Source organism: Lipotes vexillifer, unplaced genomic scaffold, assembly GCF_000442215.2.
Source record: "Lipotes vexillifer unplaced genomic scaffold, Lipotes_vexillifer_v1.1 scaffold426, whole genome shotgun sequence".
In the NCBI taxonomy this organism is placed as follows: Eukaryota; Metazoa; Chordata; class Mammalia; order Artiodactyla; family Lipotidae; genus Lipotes; species Lipotes vexillifer.
The window spans coordinates 2,351,460-2,369,743 of NW_006779491.1; the positions used below are offsets into that span (position 1 = coordinate 2,351,460).

General features: G+C 45.1%; 1 non-coding gene across 1 annotated transcript; it reads left to right on the forward strand.

The window, feature by feature from the left end:
- Window positions 1-1,250: 1,250 nt before the first annotated feature.
- On the forward strand, window positions 1,251-1,323 carry TRNAW-CCA (transfer RNA tryptophan (anticodon CCA)). The gene has a single exon. It is a non-coding gene; the product is annotated as a tRNA-Trp (tRNA).
- The last annotated feature ends 16,961 nt before the right edge of the window (window positions 1,324-18,284 follow it).

Genomic DNA, 18,284 nt, shown 5'->3' on the forward strand with positions numbered 1-18,284 from the left:
AACCAAGCTGTACCCAAGGAAAAGCATGTGCCACCTCTGCCTGAACCAACAGATGGAATTAACGGTTGTATGCAATCGTTTTAGCATTATTAAGCATCAGCATTACCCCTTAATCTTTGGTGTGTTTCCTGGGTTTGTACTTGGTTTTGAGGTGTTTTACAAACATTGTTAACCCTGTTATGCCTCATCAGTGTTTAATATCCTAGTTAGAGGGCTGCCCTGGTGGCGCAGTGGTTAAGAATCCGCCTGCCAATGCAGGGGACACGGTTTCCAGCCCTGGTCTGGGAAGATCCCACATGCCACGGAGCAACTAAGCCCGTGTGCCTAAATTACTAAGCCTGCGCTCTAGAGCCCATGAGCCACAACTACTGAGCCTGTGTGCCATAACTACTGAAGCCCACATGCCTAGAGCCCATGCTCCACAACAAGAGAAGCCACTGCAATGAGAAGCCCGCACACAGCAACGAAGAGTAGCCCCCGCTCACCGCAACTAGAGAAAGCTCGTGCGCAGCAACGAAGACCCAATGCAGCCAAAATAAATAAGTTAATTAATTAGAAAAAGACAAAATGGCAGTGACATTAAAAAAAAATCCTAGTTAGAAAATGTGGTAGTAGCAATAAATAGGTCATAAAAAAATGGTGAATGGTCTTGCATACATGGGATGAATTTTTCCCCAAGAGAAATCCATTCTGAAGAACAAAGATCCAAAATGCAAAGTGCAAAAATGTGTCATTGACATTTATCATCAAGAGAAGAGGAAAAGTGATTGGCAAATGCCTCTAAGACCTATTAGCTTGATATTCACTAGGAAAACAGGCAAAGGTTGGTGAAGGTACTGTTCGGAAACTTCAGTCACCTGACTCTGGTAGTTTCATACGTCAAGGCCCTTCTGACATAGCCAATATCCAAGTGAGTAACCAGGTGGCAAGTGTGGACACGTGTAGCTGCGAGGATTTCCCACTAACACCGAAATATCAAGGAAGGAGGTTTCCTTCTGCCACGGATGTCAACAATAGTATCTATAAAACATTAGCTGCGAGGAGGATCAAGGAGCTTGTTCTAAAGTTTGAGGTCTGATACACAGTCCTGTTTCATGGAAATAAACTAGGGAACACAGCCGAACTCCCACTTACTTCCTTACAAATGAATGGACATGGGAGCGGCCCACACGATCTAACCTCCTTGTAGATTAATGAACTTCTTTATTAGTTACCAAAGCTTTTTCTTCCAAATGGGACATGTAGGGACCTTCCTGGTGGTCCAGTGGTTAAGACTCCGTGCTCCCAAAGCAGGGGGCCCAGGTTCAATCCCTGGTCGGGAAACTAGATCCCGCGTGCCGCAACTGAAGATCCTGCATGCGTCAACGAAGATCCCACGTGCCGCAGGTAAGACCCAGCACAGCCAAATAAATAAATAAATATTGTAATAAAATGGGACATGTAAATAATATTTATGGAGCATCCACCGTAGAGGGCACCCGGGAAGCAAAGATGAATAAGATTTGATCCTGCCCTGGAGGAAGTTACAGCCTAAGCGGGGGTCCATGCAGTAAATGGTTCATTGTAATACTTTGTAAGTATGTCATTATTATTATTATTATATTGTATTATAATGAAGTAACCATTCAGCAAGTGCTATGGAGCACAGATCGGAGAGTCTTCCTGAAATAGGTGATGCCTAGGTTTAGTCCAAGAAAATGAGAAGGTCATACTACGGAGAGGAAGGGAGGTGAGAGGTAGCAGGGTGTGTGCAGGTGGGAGAACAGCCTCTAGCTTATGAGTGAGTCAGGGTGGGGTGGGGGTCAGGTCATGGAGGGCCACACGTTCTGCATTAAGGAGTCTAGACTTTGTTTGGTTTTAGACAACAAAAAGTCATTAAAAGGTTTGAAGTGGGGTCTGACATCTGATTTATAATTTCGGTATTGTATTAGTTTTCTATTGCTACCCTAACAAATGACCGCAAACTTAGAGACTTAAGACAACCCACATCTCCAGCCTCACAGTTCTGTAGCAAAGAAATCCAGGTCGGCCCAAGTGGTTTCTCTGCTCTGGGATCTATGGGCTGAAGTCAAGGTGCTGGCTGGCTGGATGCCGGTGGGGAGGTGCTGGGAAGAATCCACTTATTCAGGCTGTTGGCGGAATCTAGCTGCTTGTGGTTGTAGGTGGGACTGGGGTCCCCACTTCCTTGCTGCTTCACCTGGGGGCCGCCCTGGCCTCCTAGGGGCCTCACTAGTGCGTGTGCGCAGAGCCCGGTCATCCCAGAGCCAGCAGTGGCTGGCGAATCTCCGCCTTCTTCTGCAGCATCTCTATTGCTTCCAGCTGGAGAAAGTTCACTGCTTTTAAGGAATCAGGTGATTTGATTGGGTTCACTTGAATAATCCAGGTTACTCTCCCTATTTTAAGGTCTGTAAACTCAATCACACCTGCAAAGTCCTTTTATCTATGTCAGGGAACACATCACAGGTTCCAGGGATTAGGTGTGGACATCCTTGCAGGGGCGTTATTCTGCCTGCCATGGGTGTCTAGGTAGGTTCTAAAGGGCACAGACCTCTGCTCACAGAGAAAACCAGACCCTGGTTTTCTTCCTATCTTCCTGGCTATTTAAAAAACAAGACAACAACAAAACGGCAGCCAAAACAAAACAAACAAACAAACAAACAAAACATCCCAGCTTTAATGAGGTATAATTTACATTCACCCATTTTATGTGCACAATTTAATGACTTTTAGTAAATTTATGGAGTTGTGCGGTTCAATTACCACAAACTGACGTTAGAACGATTTCATCACCCCCCCAAAAGATTTCTCGGGCCCGTTTGCAGTCCACTGACTGTTCCTTTTTATTCTCTTTTCTAGGCTCCTTTGCGTGCTTATGTTATCCAAGACTTTCTTTGGCTCTCTGGGAAACAGCCACACTTAGCATATTCTTTGCCAGGTGTGCAGGAAAACACATCAAATTGTTGACATAGTTTACCTGAGGGCAATGGGAATGGAGGGTTACTGTTGAAATGACTTTTTCTTTATGTATCTTTTGGGATTTAATATACAATTAGCATGTATTACTACTGAGATTAAAATGCTTAATTATGAAAACATTAAATATGTAATTCTTTACTATTCTGTGGCTGAACATTAAAAGAGGTGCTTCAAATGCCAAGGAGCAAGAGAACCACCTGAACCACCTTTTGTGACAGACCCTTCAGACTCAGGTAGATGCCAAGGCCCCACTTCTCATACTCCTTGTCACCGTCTGACCCTGAGGGGGAGGTGAGCTGATGTCAGTCCACATCCAGGTCCTCAGATGGTCGAGGCCAGACTCAGGGAACACACTCTGTTTTCTTAGTTGAGTCTTTGCGATAGAAACTTCAGGAGAAAACCAGTTTTTGGAATGTTGGCAAGGCCAATACAAAATAGTGCCATGCAGTAGTTGTGAAATATGAACAAAGTTCTAAGATATGTTTAGGTCTAGAAAATGTCATAGGTACTGTTTTTGTTGTTTTAATTAAACTTGTTTTTTTAACTTTGCAGAAGGAAGATAGAAAATTGTGTTGACTATCTCAAAAACTAAAAGCTGTATCAGCTTTTTACAGTTTGAAGGAAGAAAAGAAATTTTGAATGGGAAATCTCACAAATGTCATGGTAAATCAGGATCATCTGAAATGATGAAGGAGTAAAATTAATGAAATATCATTAAACTCCTACACTAACTGTGATTAATAATTTCTCATAATTATTAAAATATATTTCACAATTCTTGTTTAAAAAAAGGTTTCTAGGGCTTCCCTGGTGGCGCAGTGGTTGAGAGTCCGCCTGCCGATGCAGGGGATACGGGTTCGTGCCCCGGTCTGGGAAGATCCCACATGCCGTGGAGCGGCTGGGCCCGTGAGCCATGGCCGTTGAGCCTGCTCGTCCGGAGCCTGTGCTCCACAATGGGAGAGGCCACAGCAGTGAGAGGCCCACATACCGCAAAAAAAAAAAAAAAAAAAAAAGGTTTCTATTTTAGAGGGGCAATAAAATAAGTTATTTTTTTTGCCCAGCAAAAAGCCCTTATCTCTTTTCATTGAATGGTAGAAAAATATAGCATTTAATTCCTTAACATTAGGAAAATTAGAGTAAGGCCACATATAATCTTTTTTAAAAAAACAGCATTCTTGAAATATACTATATATTATATAAAGTTTACCTTTTTAAAGTGTGCATTTCAGTGGTTTTAGTCCTTAGTATATTCACAAAGTTGTGCATCAATCACCACTAATTCCAGAACATTTTCATCTCCAAGAAAAAGAAAAATCTATACTCATAAGGAGTTACTCTCCATCCCCTGCCCAGACCCCATGTCCCTGGCAACCATTAATCCAATTTTTGTTCTATGGATTTGCCTTTTCCGGACAGGCCATATGTAAAGTTTTTGCTTAACCTGATTAGTTAATTTCTGGATTCCATTTTTTGCAGGTAGCTTTTCTTGTCAGCAAAATGAAAGAGACTTAAAACATAGTATCTGACCCCCTCAAAAGTTATTTTAGGTTCAAATGATTTATTTCAGCTTCCATTTAATTGAAGCCAATTTCTCATTAGATACCTTGGGGGACATTACTACCAACTACATAAATAAAAAGGATTATAAAGGAATACTATGAACAATTATATGCCAATAAATTAGATAGCTTAGATGGAATGGACAAAGTCCTAGAAAGACAAAAACTACCATCAAGAGAGTGAAAAACAACTCACAGAATAAAATATTTGCAAATTGTACATCTTATATAGGAATTATATCCAAAATATATAAAGAACTATATATATAAAATACAATTCAGTATTTTTTATTTATTTATTTAGCTGTGTTGGATCTTTTTTTTTTTTTTTTTTTTTTTTTGCGGTACGCGGGCCTCTCACTGCTCTCACTGCTGTGGCCTCTCCCGCTGCAGAGCACAGGCTCAGCGGCCGTGGCTCATGGGCCCAGCTGCTCCACGGCATGTGGGATCCTCCCGGACCAGGGCACGAACCCGTGTCCCCTGCATTGGCAGGCGGACTCTCAACCACTGCGCCACCAGGGAAGCCCTGTGTTGGATCTTCATTGCTGCACGTGGGCTTTCTCTAGTTGCAGCGAGCAGGGGCTACTCTTCATTGTAGTGCACGGGCTTCTCATTGCGGTAGCTTTTCCCTTTGTGGAGCACAGGCTCTAGGTGCATGGGCTTCAGTAGTTGCAGCACGCGGGCTCAGTAGTTGTGGCTCACGGGCTCTAGAGCACAGGCTCAGTAGTCGTGGTGCATGGGCTTAGTTGCTCCGCGGCATGTGGAATCTTCCCGGACCAGGGATCGAACCCATGTCCCCTACACTGGCAGGTGGATTCTCAACCACTGCACCACCAGGGAAACCCTAAAATTCAGTATTAAAACGACAACCCAACTGAAAGTAGACAAAGGATCTGAATAGACATTCCTCCAAAGAAAATATACAGATGGCCAATGAGCACGTGGAAAGATAAAATCATTAGTCATTAGGGAAATGCAAATAAAAAGAACAAAGAGATTCCATTTTGCATCCAGGAGGGTGCCTATAATAAAAGAGTTAGATAATCACACGTTTTGGAAGAAAGTGATCACCAGTGTATATATTTTTTTTTTTTTTTTTTTTTTTTTTGCGGTCCGCGGGCCTCCCACTGTTGTGGCCTCTCCCACTGTGGAGCACAGGCTCCGGACGCGCAGGCTCAGCGGCCATAGCTCACGGGCCCAGCCGCTCCGCGGCATGTGGGATCTTCCCGGACTGGGGCACAAACCCATGTCCCCTGCATCGGCAGGCGGACTCTCAACCACTGCGCCACCAGGGAAGCCCCAGTGTATCTTTTTTTATGAGCAAGGAAATCTTTACATGAAGCACCTGCTAATGACTTCTTCTGGTCTCATTGGCCAGTTTGAGGCAAATGTCCATCTTTGAACCAGTTACTGGCACAGGAATAGGATTTCCCTGATTGAGTTAGACTAGTCATTGAAATGAAATGGAAGTTAGGTAGGCAACGATCATATCATCACTACAGACTTCCAAAGGAAATTCTAGTTCCTATTATAGACTAGAGAATAGATGACAATCAGGCAAAAACAGCAGATATCTCCTTGGCCATCAGAAACAGCTGCAATGTGGTGAGAAAAACCATTAACTTGGTTACTGGACTCTGCCGCTACATTACTGGGTGCCACTCCGTGCCACTTGCGGTCTTATTTCCCTGACCAGGGATCAAACTGTGCCCCCTGCAGTGGCGGCGCGGAGTCTTAACCACTGGACCACTAGGGAATTCCAGGCCCTTAATTTCTTCCAATAAAATGGTTCCTTCCAGCTTTGAAATACGGCAATTAGCATATATATTGCCTTCTAGCAATGGAAAACAGCTCACATGCATTTCTGCAACTCAGAGAAGAACATAAAAACAACCTTGGTAACTATCATTCAAAATCTTATTACCCTGATATATATGTACCGTAAGACTCCTATATCATCAGAAACATAGGTGATTGAGTAATAAAAGCTGCCTAAATCATGCAGTTTAGTCTGTATTTTTGCCTGCTAAGTGCTAGTCTTCCTTCTGCCCTGATTTTACTTGGGGAACTGTAGTGGTCATACTTGCATCCCAACATTCATTCTATTTTAAATGATTGGTCTAAGCCCCTGTTCTCAGTCCCAGTCCTTTGAACATTGTTGACTCCACCGTCCCAACCTGAGAAATAGGCACTTGACTGAGACTTGGCCACTCAGTCTATTCCATCCCTCTGGCCACAGGGGTTGGTTCAAGAATGGATAAGTGACCCAGGTTGGTCCCATGAGAGTCTGTTCATGACTTTTGCTGGGAAAGAGAATCTCTCTTTTTCCAGGGTTGCCCATCTGTTAAGTTATAAACCTGGAGCTCTGGTGGTCGTCTTTGGTATCAATGGAGAGAACCTGCCCAAGAATTAAACACATAAGAAAGAAGAAAGAGAATCCTGATGATCTTAAAAGCATCATTTGAGCAACTGGATTCAGTCTCTGGACTTGTCAGTTGTGTGAACCCCTAAATTCCTTTTTTTATTTTTTATTTTTTGGCTTATATTGATTTAAGCTGGGTTTCTGTAACTTGTAACCCGAAGAGACGTGGCTAATAATGACAAACTCCTTGCTTACAGTTTGAAACAGATGCTCTGATGCTGTATAAATATGAGAGTAAAATCTGGACATAGATAAAAGGAAATGGGTTCAGAAATAGCCGCATATGAAGTGAAAAAAATAGTTTACTCAATAGCTAGTGCACCCCCTTTTCTTTCACTGTTTGTTTTTATCTACCATAAGCAAGGAAGCAGGACACCTTATGGGTCTTTGAAAAAGCCTGAAGACTGGGTGTCTTTTTTGTGTCTAAGCTGCAGCTGGGTGTGAAAAAGAGACAAAGATCTTGTCTCAAACTTGGTAACATTGTACTGTGGGAATCCACACCCACAGCACAGACTCTGACTCTGTCTAATTAACTGTGGTCTCTGGGTCTTGGTTTCATTACCCACAAAAAGAGGCAGCTGGACTAAGATCCCTTCTAGTATTAATGTCCCAAGATCCTATTGCAGAGCTCCCAAGGGAGGCTATAGGAGAAATTTGTGTCACGTGGAGAGACCCTACCTACGGTTGGTGAGGCTTTGGAATAAAATTCTCCTTAGAGGTCACGTGTGATGAGCTTGGTTTGTCAATTCCAAAATGGAAGTGGATCAGTGGTGGGTGTGGTTCTCTGAAAATGCAGCATGGTTGAAATGAATCAATGTGGGCATTCTTTGATGAATGCCCTTGTTTTATGTGCGTATCTATTCTGCTTTTCAGACCAGTCATACGAGGCCCCCAAGTCTAGCCAGCGGGCTGTTGATCTCACCTTGACTTTGAGAACTGGGAAAGCCTGGGATGAACCTGGCATCATGCGAAACTACATCGAGGGGCTCAGCAAGGTCATCAAATCAATCTCTCAGGCTTCCCTGGTGGTGCAGTGGTTGAGAGTCCACCTGCTGACGCAGGGGACACGGGTTCGTGCCCCGGGCCGGGAAGATTCCCAAATGCTGCGGAGTGGCTGGGCCCGTGAGCCGTGGCCGCTGAGCCTGCGTGTCCGGAGCCTGTTGCTCTGCAACGGGAGAGGCCACAACAGTGAGAGGCCCGCGTACCACAAAAAAAAAAAAAAAAAAAAAAAAAAAAAAAAAAAAAAAAAAAAAAAAAAAAAAAAAAAAAAATCAATCTCTCCTCTTCTCTCTCCTCCTCTGTGTCTCTCTCTCTCTCTCCCCAACTCCTCATTCCCACTTGGTTTTTTCCTGTCAGCTTCATTCTCAGGAAGTCTTTCCCCACATGGAGACAGAAATGGCAACCAGCAGTTCCAGAAAAAGACCCAAGGCAGACATTAAATGGCCCTGCTTCTACCCCTGAACCAGCTGGGCTGAAGAGGCACAAAACCTCCATCCACTAACCCTGTCCACAGAGTTTGAATTTTATTCGGAGGAACAAAGGAGGAATCTTAAAACATTTGAGTAGGGGGTTGACATGGTCAGATCTGTGCATTAGGGAGGAGTCTGGCTGAGGGGCAGGGATTGGAGCAACAGAGGAGCTGGAGCTGGAGAGACTTGTTAGAGTCTCTTGGAATCATTCTGGGCAGAAGTGAGGAGGGGTTGAACTAGAGTACAGTAAGTCCCCTATATAGGAACAAGCTCTGTCCTGAGAGCGTTTGTAAGTCCAACAAAGTTAGCCTTAGGTACCCAACTAACACAATCGGCTATATAGTGCTGTACTGTAATAGTTTTATAATACTTTTAACACAAACAATACACAAAAAATAAAACATTTTTAATATTACAATACAGTACCTTGAAAAGTACAGTAGTACAGTACAACAGCTGGTATACAGGGGCTGGCATCGAGTGAACAGGCAAGAAGAGTTACTGACTAGAGAAGGGAAAAGAGGGAAGAGATGATAGAGCTGAAAGATTGTCAGCAATAGGAGACAGAGGGCAAGCTGCAGTTTCACGTGAACTAACTTACGTGATTGGACATGCGAACACGTGTTTGAATCTTTGAAAGTTCACAACTTGAAGGTTCATATGTAGGGGACTTACTGTAACGGCAGTTGGGACGGAGGATGTATCAGTCAGGAAAGAAACTGGTGTCAGCAGAGCAGAAAAGAGTTGCTGGTTGAGGGAGGGAGGGAGGGAGACCCAAGAAGGAAGAGGAGATATGGGGATGTATGTATATGTATAGCTGATTCACTTTGTTGTACAACAGAAACTAACACACCATTATAAAGCAATTATACTCCAAAAAAGGTGTTAAAAAAAAAAAAAAGAGTTGCCGGTTGATTAGCAGCATTGGGAAAGAAAGAAGTGTTGTTTATCGAATGCCAACCACGAGTTGGGCCCTGTGCCTGGCAGTCTGGTGGAAGAGCTGGACCTGTAAACAATTACTATCCAATGTACTAATTACTGTGAGAGAGGGATGCATCAGGAGCCACTAGTACAGGGGAGAAAAGAAACCATTTGAGGAGTGGCTGTGTCAGGGAGGGAGGTATGAGGGAAGGCTTCACAGAGAAGGAAACTCTGACCTGAGTCTTAAAGGATAAGCAGAGTACATAAGAATTTGGTAGCAAACAAGGACTAAGACATTGCAGGCCTGCGCCAAAGGCAAAGAATAGAGTCCAGAAATATTGTTGGCCAGAAAAACCACATCCAAATGAAAGATATGTATATATATATATATATATATATATATATATATATATATTTTTTTCTCTGCGTCTTGGTTGCTGTGCGGGGACCTCCTCTAGTTGCGGCGAGTGGGGGCCACTCTTCGTTGCAGTGAGCGGGTTTCTCATTGGGTGGCTTCTCTTGTTGTGGAGCACGGGCTCTAGGTGCACAGGCTTCAGCAGTTGTGGCGCATGGGCTTAGTTGCTCTGCGGCATGTGGGATCTTCCCAAACCAGGGCTCGAACCCGTGTCCCCTGCATTGGCAGGTGGATTCTTAACCACTGCGCCACCAGGGAAGCCCCAAAGATATATTTAATTTTGCTCATCTAACATTTTTAGAAATTTTTGAATTGGTTGCCGATATAAAAAGATCTAGAGCTTTCATTTAAAAATCCATATTTCTAACTTGTCTTGGAAAACCAGAAGCACCAGAAGGTTTAGCTACACAGTGCCCTCATTCTTGCCCAGTGACAAAGGGCTAGAGCAGCTGCAGTCCCTCCAGTCCCTATTAGAACTCACCTGGCCTGCATCAGCAATTCGTGTTACCCATGGTGGCTTAAAGATGGCTGCAAATCCTTTGTAACTCTCCGCATCAAAGGAGGAGTTAATTTTCCCTCTCCTGGGATCTGGGCTGGTCCTGTAACTGCTTAACTAAAAGAATGTGGTGGAAGTAACCCTATGCAAATCACAGGCCTATCCTCTTGGAGCATTCTCTCAGGACACTCCCTTTCCAAACTCTAAAATAATGAGAGCTAATAAAGCAGTTGTCATTTTAAGTCACAAAGTTTTGGAATGGTTTACTCCATACGGGTAACTGGAACACCCACCTCCACTCATTCCCTTGTAGACATCTGAGAGCTCAGCCTCTGGACCAGAGGAATGAGGGAGCATGTTGAGCTTGGGTGATGATGAAGAGCAAGGCCAGAAGGGTGGATGGGAGAAGATGATGAAGGGCTTTTGATGCCATGCTGAGGGAGTTTCAGTGTTTTCCCAGAAATGTTCGGGAGCTGGTAGCGTTTTGTAAGGTAGGCATAGTGTGACTGGGGAGGTGACCCTAGTGATGCTGTACATCAGGGGTCCGCAACCCCTGGACCATGGACTGGTACCGGTCCATGGCCTGTTAGGAACCGGGCTGCACAGCAGGAGTTGAGCGGAGGGCAAGCGAGTGAAGCTCCATCTGTATTTAAAGCCGCTCCCCGTGGCTCACATTACCGCCTAAGCTCCGCCTCCTGTCAGCATTATGGTGAGTTGTATAATTATTTTATTATGTATTACAATAATTTAAGTAATAGAAATAAAGTGCACAATAAATGTAATGTGCTTGAATCATCCCAAAACCATCCCCTCCCGCCCCGGTCTGTGGAAAAATTGTCTTCCACGAAACCAGGCCCTGGTAGAAGACGAATCAGAATAAGGCGATCGGTCAGGGAGCTAGCACAATGGTCCAAGCAGCACAGCTCAGGCGGTGGTTGTGGGCATGGAGAGAAAGGGAGAGATTCAAGGTCAAGACTTTCTCCTCTTGTGAGGCTCTCCCTGAGGTCCTAATGGGACACGCCGGTCGAGCCATGGAGTTGCTAGTCAGAACTAGGGAGCACAGGCAGTAGGACTGAGCCACAGAGACAGACTGGGGACTGTCAAAGTTTGAACTTGTGGATGTGGAAGAGATGGTGTAGGGAGATTGGGTGCATTGGAAGAGGTGGTGTCCTGGGGAGCATCCTACAGACAGTGTGTTAAGCAAAGGGAGAGACACCCTGCAGGGGACTGAGAGAAAACTGCAGAGCAAAGAAGGGAACCAGGAGATGGTGGGGCCCAGACACAAAAGAAAGGAAAGATTCTAGGGGAAGGGAGTGGTAGGTAGCATCAGATGATCACCAGAATGTGCTCATTTGATGTAATGATCAGGAGATCACTGGTGGCTGAGGCAAGGGCACGTCTGTGCGGAAAGGTGGGAACAGAAGCCAGACTCATGAGACTAAGTAGGAAATGAGGAAGTGAAGACAATAAGTGTAAACAACTCTTTCAAGAAACTTGATTGTGAACGGTAAGACAGAGATAGGGAAGTGGTTTGAGGTTGCCAAGTTGAGAGAGGTTCCCCCAAAGACACAGGGGAACTCAGCTTGTTTTTAGATACTGAAGAGAGAGGGTCTGTGGAGAGGAGAACTTGGCAGTGCAGGAGAAAGGGGTTAAACGATGGAGTGAGGTCACTGAGGAAGTGGGAAGGAATGTGTCCCAAGAGGGAGGCATCAGCCTTGGGCCCTAGGAGGACACCTCCTTTGTAATGACAGTCTATGGTTGTTTCTAGGAGCTGGAGATGTTGTTGCTGTTAGGAGTAAAGGGGTTGAAAGAACTCTTGCCTCTTTTCTCCATAAAATAGGAGCAGTGATCATCTCATAAAGGTAAGGAAGGCAGCCTGAGTAGGTGGCTGGTGAGAAGTGAGAAGGTTGGCTTAGACCTGAGCCTGTGGACAAGGCATGTTTATGTGCCTCCTGCTTAAGGCCGGGATGGTTCCTGAATGTGGGTCACAGCGGAGCCTGAAGGTGGATGGAGGACCACAACTGTGAGAAGGCCTGGAGGCCACAGGGGCAGGGTCCAGGCTGTCAGAGTAACTTCTTGCAAATGAGACCCTGTCACTTCTTTACTCAGAGACTTGCGTAGGGAGCAAACTCCTTGAGAAGACACAGCTTGAGGTCCCACATGAGCTGCCTCCTGGGGGTTTTCCCAGCTTTACCACTTTCCCCTTCATCCCAAGCACCTGAGCTCCAGCCATGGCGAAGAGCTCACCATTCCCTTAAAACGTCATCGTCCCTTCCTTGCTTTTCTTCCTCTCTCTTCTCTGCTTGGCAAATTCTTACTCAAGACCCAGTATAAGTGTAATTTCATTCACCCATTCCACCACCATCTACGGACCATGCTTCAATCCTGCTTCGCCCTCCAGATCCCACTGCTCTTGGCTTTTGTGCCCTCCTCTGCTTCGAGAGGTCGACTGGTGTTGGGAAAATTAATAAAGCAGTCTTGTTCAGGCTTCAGAGGCAGAAGCAGGCCTCTGACCGACCTGTGACCCTGCCTGGACTGCGGGCTTGCTTGCACACCCAACTATTGCTGCTAGCAAGTCAAGCAGCGCTTACAATAAGAAAAGGAGTGGGTCTTGGAATTTCTTGAGCCCTGGGGACCTGGCCAGTCCCCCAGGGTCTGGAAAATCTTGTGACCCACATGGTGAAGCCAACAGCATTATTAAAGTAAACTCAGAGCTGCATTTTTGCACGCAAACTGATCATATCAGTTTGCGGCCTGGAATTATAAACGGAAGCCCCCAGAACTCCAATCTGAAGTCTCACCCGTGGGGTGTACGAACCGCCCGGGACCCTTCCCAACTGGGGCTCCAGATTGCTGTCACTTGGGACTTCCCAGCTGTTATTTGGATCTGGAAGTAGGTGTCGGCGCAATTCGGTGATGTATATACCCTGTTATGTTTCTCTAATATTCTTGTTCCTTTCCTTCTAAAGATTGTATATTAAAATTAAGTTAAATCACCTTTCATTAAAGAATTGATTAAAGCTGTTTATTTGTGTGAAACGGGTAGTTATTTTGTCAACAAATCCAACGAACCTTAAAACCGAAAGCAGGCTTTCGGCAAAACAGCTGGAAACCGTGAATGGACTCATGGGTTTCAAGGGTCAGCCAGACATGTATTTGGATCCCAGTTTGTGTGACTGTGGGTCGGTCATTTACTGCCTGTGAGCCTCATTTTGGTCGTCTGTAAAAGAGGGACAATAAAACACATCACAGAGTTCTTGAGACTCTTCAGTGATGGAATGTTGGTGCAGCACCAAGGACCTAGTGCTGCTTGGAGCATTCAGGACTCTTGGTTGTAAGTGACAGAACCTAATTTTTAAAAATCTACTTTTAGGGACTTCCCTGGTGGCACAGTGGTTAAGAATCCGCCTGCCAATGCAGGGGACATGGGTTTGAGCCCTGGTCCGGGAAGGTCCCACGTGCCACAGAGCAGCTAAGCCCATGTGCCACAACTACTGAGCCTGAGCTCTAGAGCTGGCAAGCCACAACTACTGAAGTTTGTGCACCTAGAGCCCGTGCTCTGCAGCAAGAGAAACCACCACAATGGGAAGGCTGAACACTGCGACAAAAAGTAGCCCCCACTCACTGCAACTATAGAAAGCCCACGCGCAGCAACGAAGACCCAATGCAGACAAAAATAAATAAATAAATAAATAAATAAACAAACCAGGGTCTCCCTGCTTTAAAACTCATGCTTAAAAAAAAAAAAAAATCTCCTTTTAAAGTTGATTCGTTTGAATCAGGATCCAAAGAAAGTTCACATGTTACAGTTAGCTGATATGTTTCTTAAGGCTTTTAAAAAATATTTCCCCTCCTTTTAATGCCATTTATTTGTTGAAGCCAGATCGTTTATCCTATAAAATTTTCTACATTATAGATTTAGGTAATTGCTTTCTCCTGGTATTGTTTAACCTGGTCTTCTATCCTTTTTATTTCCTATAAACTAATAGCTAGATCTAGAGGCTCCATTAGATTCTGGCTGGTGATGATGATGATGATGATGGTGATGATTTTGGCAAGAATACTGCAAAAGTGATGCTACATACTTATTATATCATTTTATGGGAGGCACGTTATATCTGGGTGTCCTACTTTTGGTGATGTTAAGAGTCACTTCTGGGTTCTTTTTTTCTTTTTTTTTTTCTCTTTTTACGTAATCATGGAGATTTGAACATAAATTGGGAATTAGATGATGTTAAGAAATTATTGCTAGGGACTTCCCTGGTGGTCCAGTGGTTAAAAATCCGCCTTCCAGTGCAGGGGACGCGGGTTCGTTACCTAGTTGGGGAACTAGATCCCACATGCCGCAGGGTAACTAAGCCCACACACCGCAAATACTGAGCATGCACACCACAACTAGAGAGAAGCCCGCGCACTGCAACGAAAGATCCTGCATGCCGCAAGGAAGATCCCACGTGCCGCCATTAAGACCCGACGCAGCCAAAAGTAAAATTAAATAAATAAATTTTTTTAAAAAAATAAGAGAGCGTCCCTGGCGGCGCAGTGGTTAGGAATCCGCCTGCCAACACAGGGGACACGGGTTTGAGCCCTGGTAGGGGAAGATCCCACATACTGCGGAGCAACTGGGCCCGTGCGCCACAACTACTGAAGCCCCCACGCCTGGAGCCCGTGCTCTGCAACAAGAGAAGCCACCTCCGTGAGAAGCCCACGCACCGCAATGAAGAGTGGCTCCCGCTCACTGCAGCTAGAGGAGGCCCACGTGCAGCAACAAAGACACAACGCAGCCAAAAAAAATAAATACATAAATTTTTAAAAATTTTTTAAAAAAGAAATTATTGCTAAACATTTTAGGTATAATTATGTATTACATAGTGGTATTGTGCTTGGGTAAAATAAAAATCCTTATCTGACATACAATAAAATGGATTAATTTCAAAACATTATGCTGAATGAAAAAAGACAGACCCATACTGTATGATTTCATTTGTATGGAACATTCTAGAGCAGGCAAAACTAATCTATACTGACAGAAAGCAGATCAGTGGTTGCCGGGGTCTGAGGGTGGAAACTGATTGTAGAAGGGTGTGAACTTTTAGGAGTGATAGAAATATTTTATATCTTGATTATGGTGGTAATTACTCGGGTATATACATTTGTCAAAACTAATTGAACCATGCACTTAAACTGAGTGTGCTATATTGTATGGGAATAAAGGTGTATTTTATTGTATGTAAATAAAGTTGATTTTTGAAAGGAAATAAAATAAGGTTACAACTAGAATGCGAAGAATCCATTCAAAATAGCCACAAAACTATAATACACCTATTGGGGGGAGAAATTTAATGATATACTAGACCTTTATAGAGAAAATTATAAAATCATATTAAGGGACATAAAAGAAGACATAAATATATGGAGAAATACACTATATTCATGGATGGAAGTCTTAATATCCTCCTCAAATTAATCTATAAAGTTAATGCAATTTTATTAAAAACTCTAAGAGTTTAAAAGTCTTTATCTGTTGGAAATAAATGCAGAAGTGCGTAAGCTGAAATGCTATGATGTCTTGGATTTCTTTTAATAGATGCCAAGAAAATAATGTGGAAGAAGGAATGAACGAGTATTGGCCATGTGTTGGTACTTGCTGAAGCTGGGTGATGGGTACACACTCTAGTGTAAGTGAGCAGTGCTGTGCACCTTTACTGGTGAGGAAACATCACTGCGCTGGGGCAGCAGGAGAACCATGAAGGAAAGGTTCTCTGGGGCTGACACCATCATGCTCTACAGACCTTTAGGGCAGGACAGACCAGAGGAGGTCTTGTGGGCCTTGCTAAGGAGTTTGAACTTTATCCCATGCTCAGCATTTCAGTCCCTCTTTACTCTGTGTATCTGGCACCTTGGAAGGGCCTCCGGTCCTGTCTCCCTCCATGGTGTGTGTACCAGTCAGAACACTTTCAACTGTAAATGCCAGAAATCCAACTCAAACGTACTGACTTATGTGGAAAAAGGAACTTATGAAAGGTTAAGGGACTCAGGCACAGCTTGATCCAGATACTCAAATGATGTCAAGAATATGTCTGTCTTCATATCTTGTGTCTGCAGTCCTCTGTGTGGGCTTACTCTGGCTGGCTTTTCCTACATGGTGTCAAGATGGTCACTAGTAGTCCTGGGCTTACAGCCTTTTAGCTTACTAACCCCCAGTGGAAAGAGGGCTCTTTTTCCTAGCAGCTCCAGTGAATCTGCTTCTGCATGCATAGACTTGATTTAAGTGTCCACCCCTGAACCAATCAAAAAAGGTAGGTTTGACTGGGGAAAGGTGGACTGTGTGCCTACCCTGGACACCCTCTCAAACCTCAAGGATTGCCAGTGCATAAAGGTTGGTTTCTTCAAGGAAAACCCAGATGCAGCCTCCAGTAAAGAGGGGATGGTAAGATGCTGGTCCAGTGGCATTTGGCAGGAACACCCTCCCAACACCCCTCACAGGAAGGATCAGCCTCATCTTAATCACATGAAGAGCCGCATGGCAGGGCCCTTTAGCACCCACTACCGAACTAACGCTCACTCTTGTTTTGCTGGGACAGCTGCTGCCTGACAGCCTCCACTACCAGCCTCGCGTCTGTGCCCCCCGCCCCACAGCAGACCAGCTGGAATGAGAAAGTAGCCTCTGCGCATCCCCACCTTTCCCTCTCCATGCCTGTCAGGCTCTGCCTCAGGGGGCATGGTTTTCTGGCCCCTCACAACGTGCTTGTCCTCTGCCTGGAAATGAGGTGCCCCAGGACTGAAGGTCATGGGTGCCTCAGTTTCCTCTCTTTACATTGGAGGTGGTATCTGCCCCCTGGGTGTGTTGTGAGGATTAAGTGAGTGCAGCGTATTTATAGTGTTAGAGCAGTGCCCAGCACACAGTAGGTGCTCAGTAAATCCCAGCCGTTATTCTCATCACTTCCGCTGGAGACTATACAACACAATCCCTGCCCATCCCCGTCCAGTCCAGTCCAGTAGCAGGCTTTCAGGTGAAATACAACACAGAGGTTCTTACAATTGGATGCTTGAATGGAATAAAAGTGTGCAGGACACTTTTATAACCACTCGAGCCTCATAACTGTGAGCTGGACAGGACAAATCATATTTAGCCTCCATTTACAGATGAAGAAACTGAGGTTTAGACCTCTTGCCCAAGATCACGCAGCCAAGCTGTGGTGGAGGCAGGATTTGAACCAGGGGCTGAAGGACCACATCGTTGGGACTTTGTTCAGGCTGCCCCTCTGCTGACAAGACCTCCTCCGGTCACGCCTGTTGGCCCCTTCTCATCCTTTCAGGTTCAGTCCCAATACTCTAAACAGTAACAGTGGTGAGAGGCAACATTTATTAAGTGTTTGCTACACTTTGGATGAGGTGCAGAAGTCTTTCCGTTCCAATCAAGTCAGGAGGTAGGTATGACGCTGTTACAGAAAGAGAAACTGAGGCTGACGGAGGTTAAGGAACCTGCCTAACATCACTCAGTAAGTGTGCGGGCCGGCCAGGAGTCAAGCTCATAAAGCAGTCTGATTCTAGAGCGGGCCCTTCCGCTTTGCTACCTCCGATACTCTGATGCCAAGGATGGGAACGAACTCCTTCCTCTTAGTCTGAAGTCTGGGCTTCGGCCTCTACTTAGCTCTTGGAGCTGTTATTTGTGCCTCTCCTTTCAGTAGGCTGAGAGCTCTTTGGGGAAGGAACTCGACTCTGACTTTTCACTTCCGTAGCCCCTGCGCAAAGAGGCTCTCCATAACACCGAATTATTTCATTCACCCCTGTGAGGCAGGCAGAGGTGCTCCTAGGTGAGGACAGACCCAGAGAAGTTAAGTGACTCTCCCAAGGACACCTGCTTGTAAATGTAGGAGCCTGGAGAGGCCCCAGGCTTCCTGGGTGCAGGTGGGTGCAGGGTTCTGCCTCCTCCTTGTCCCCCCCCCCCCCCCCCCCCCCCCCCTCCCCCCCCCAGACGGTCACAAAGCACCGAGCCGATATCCCTGTGCCATGCGGCTGCTTC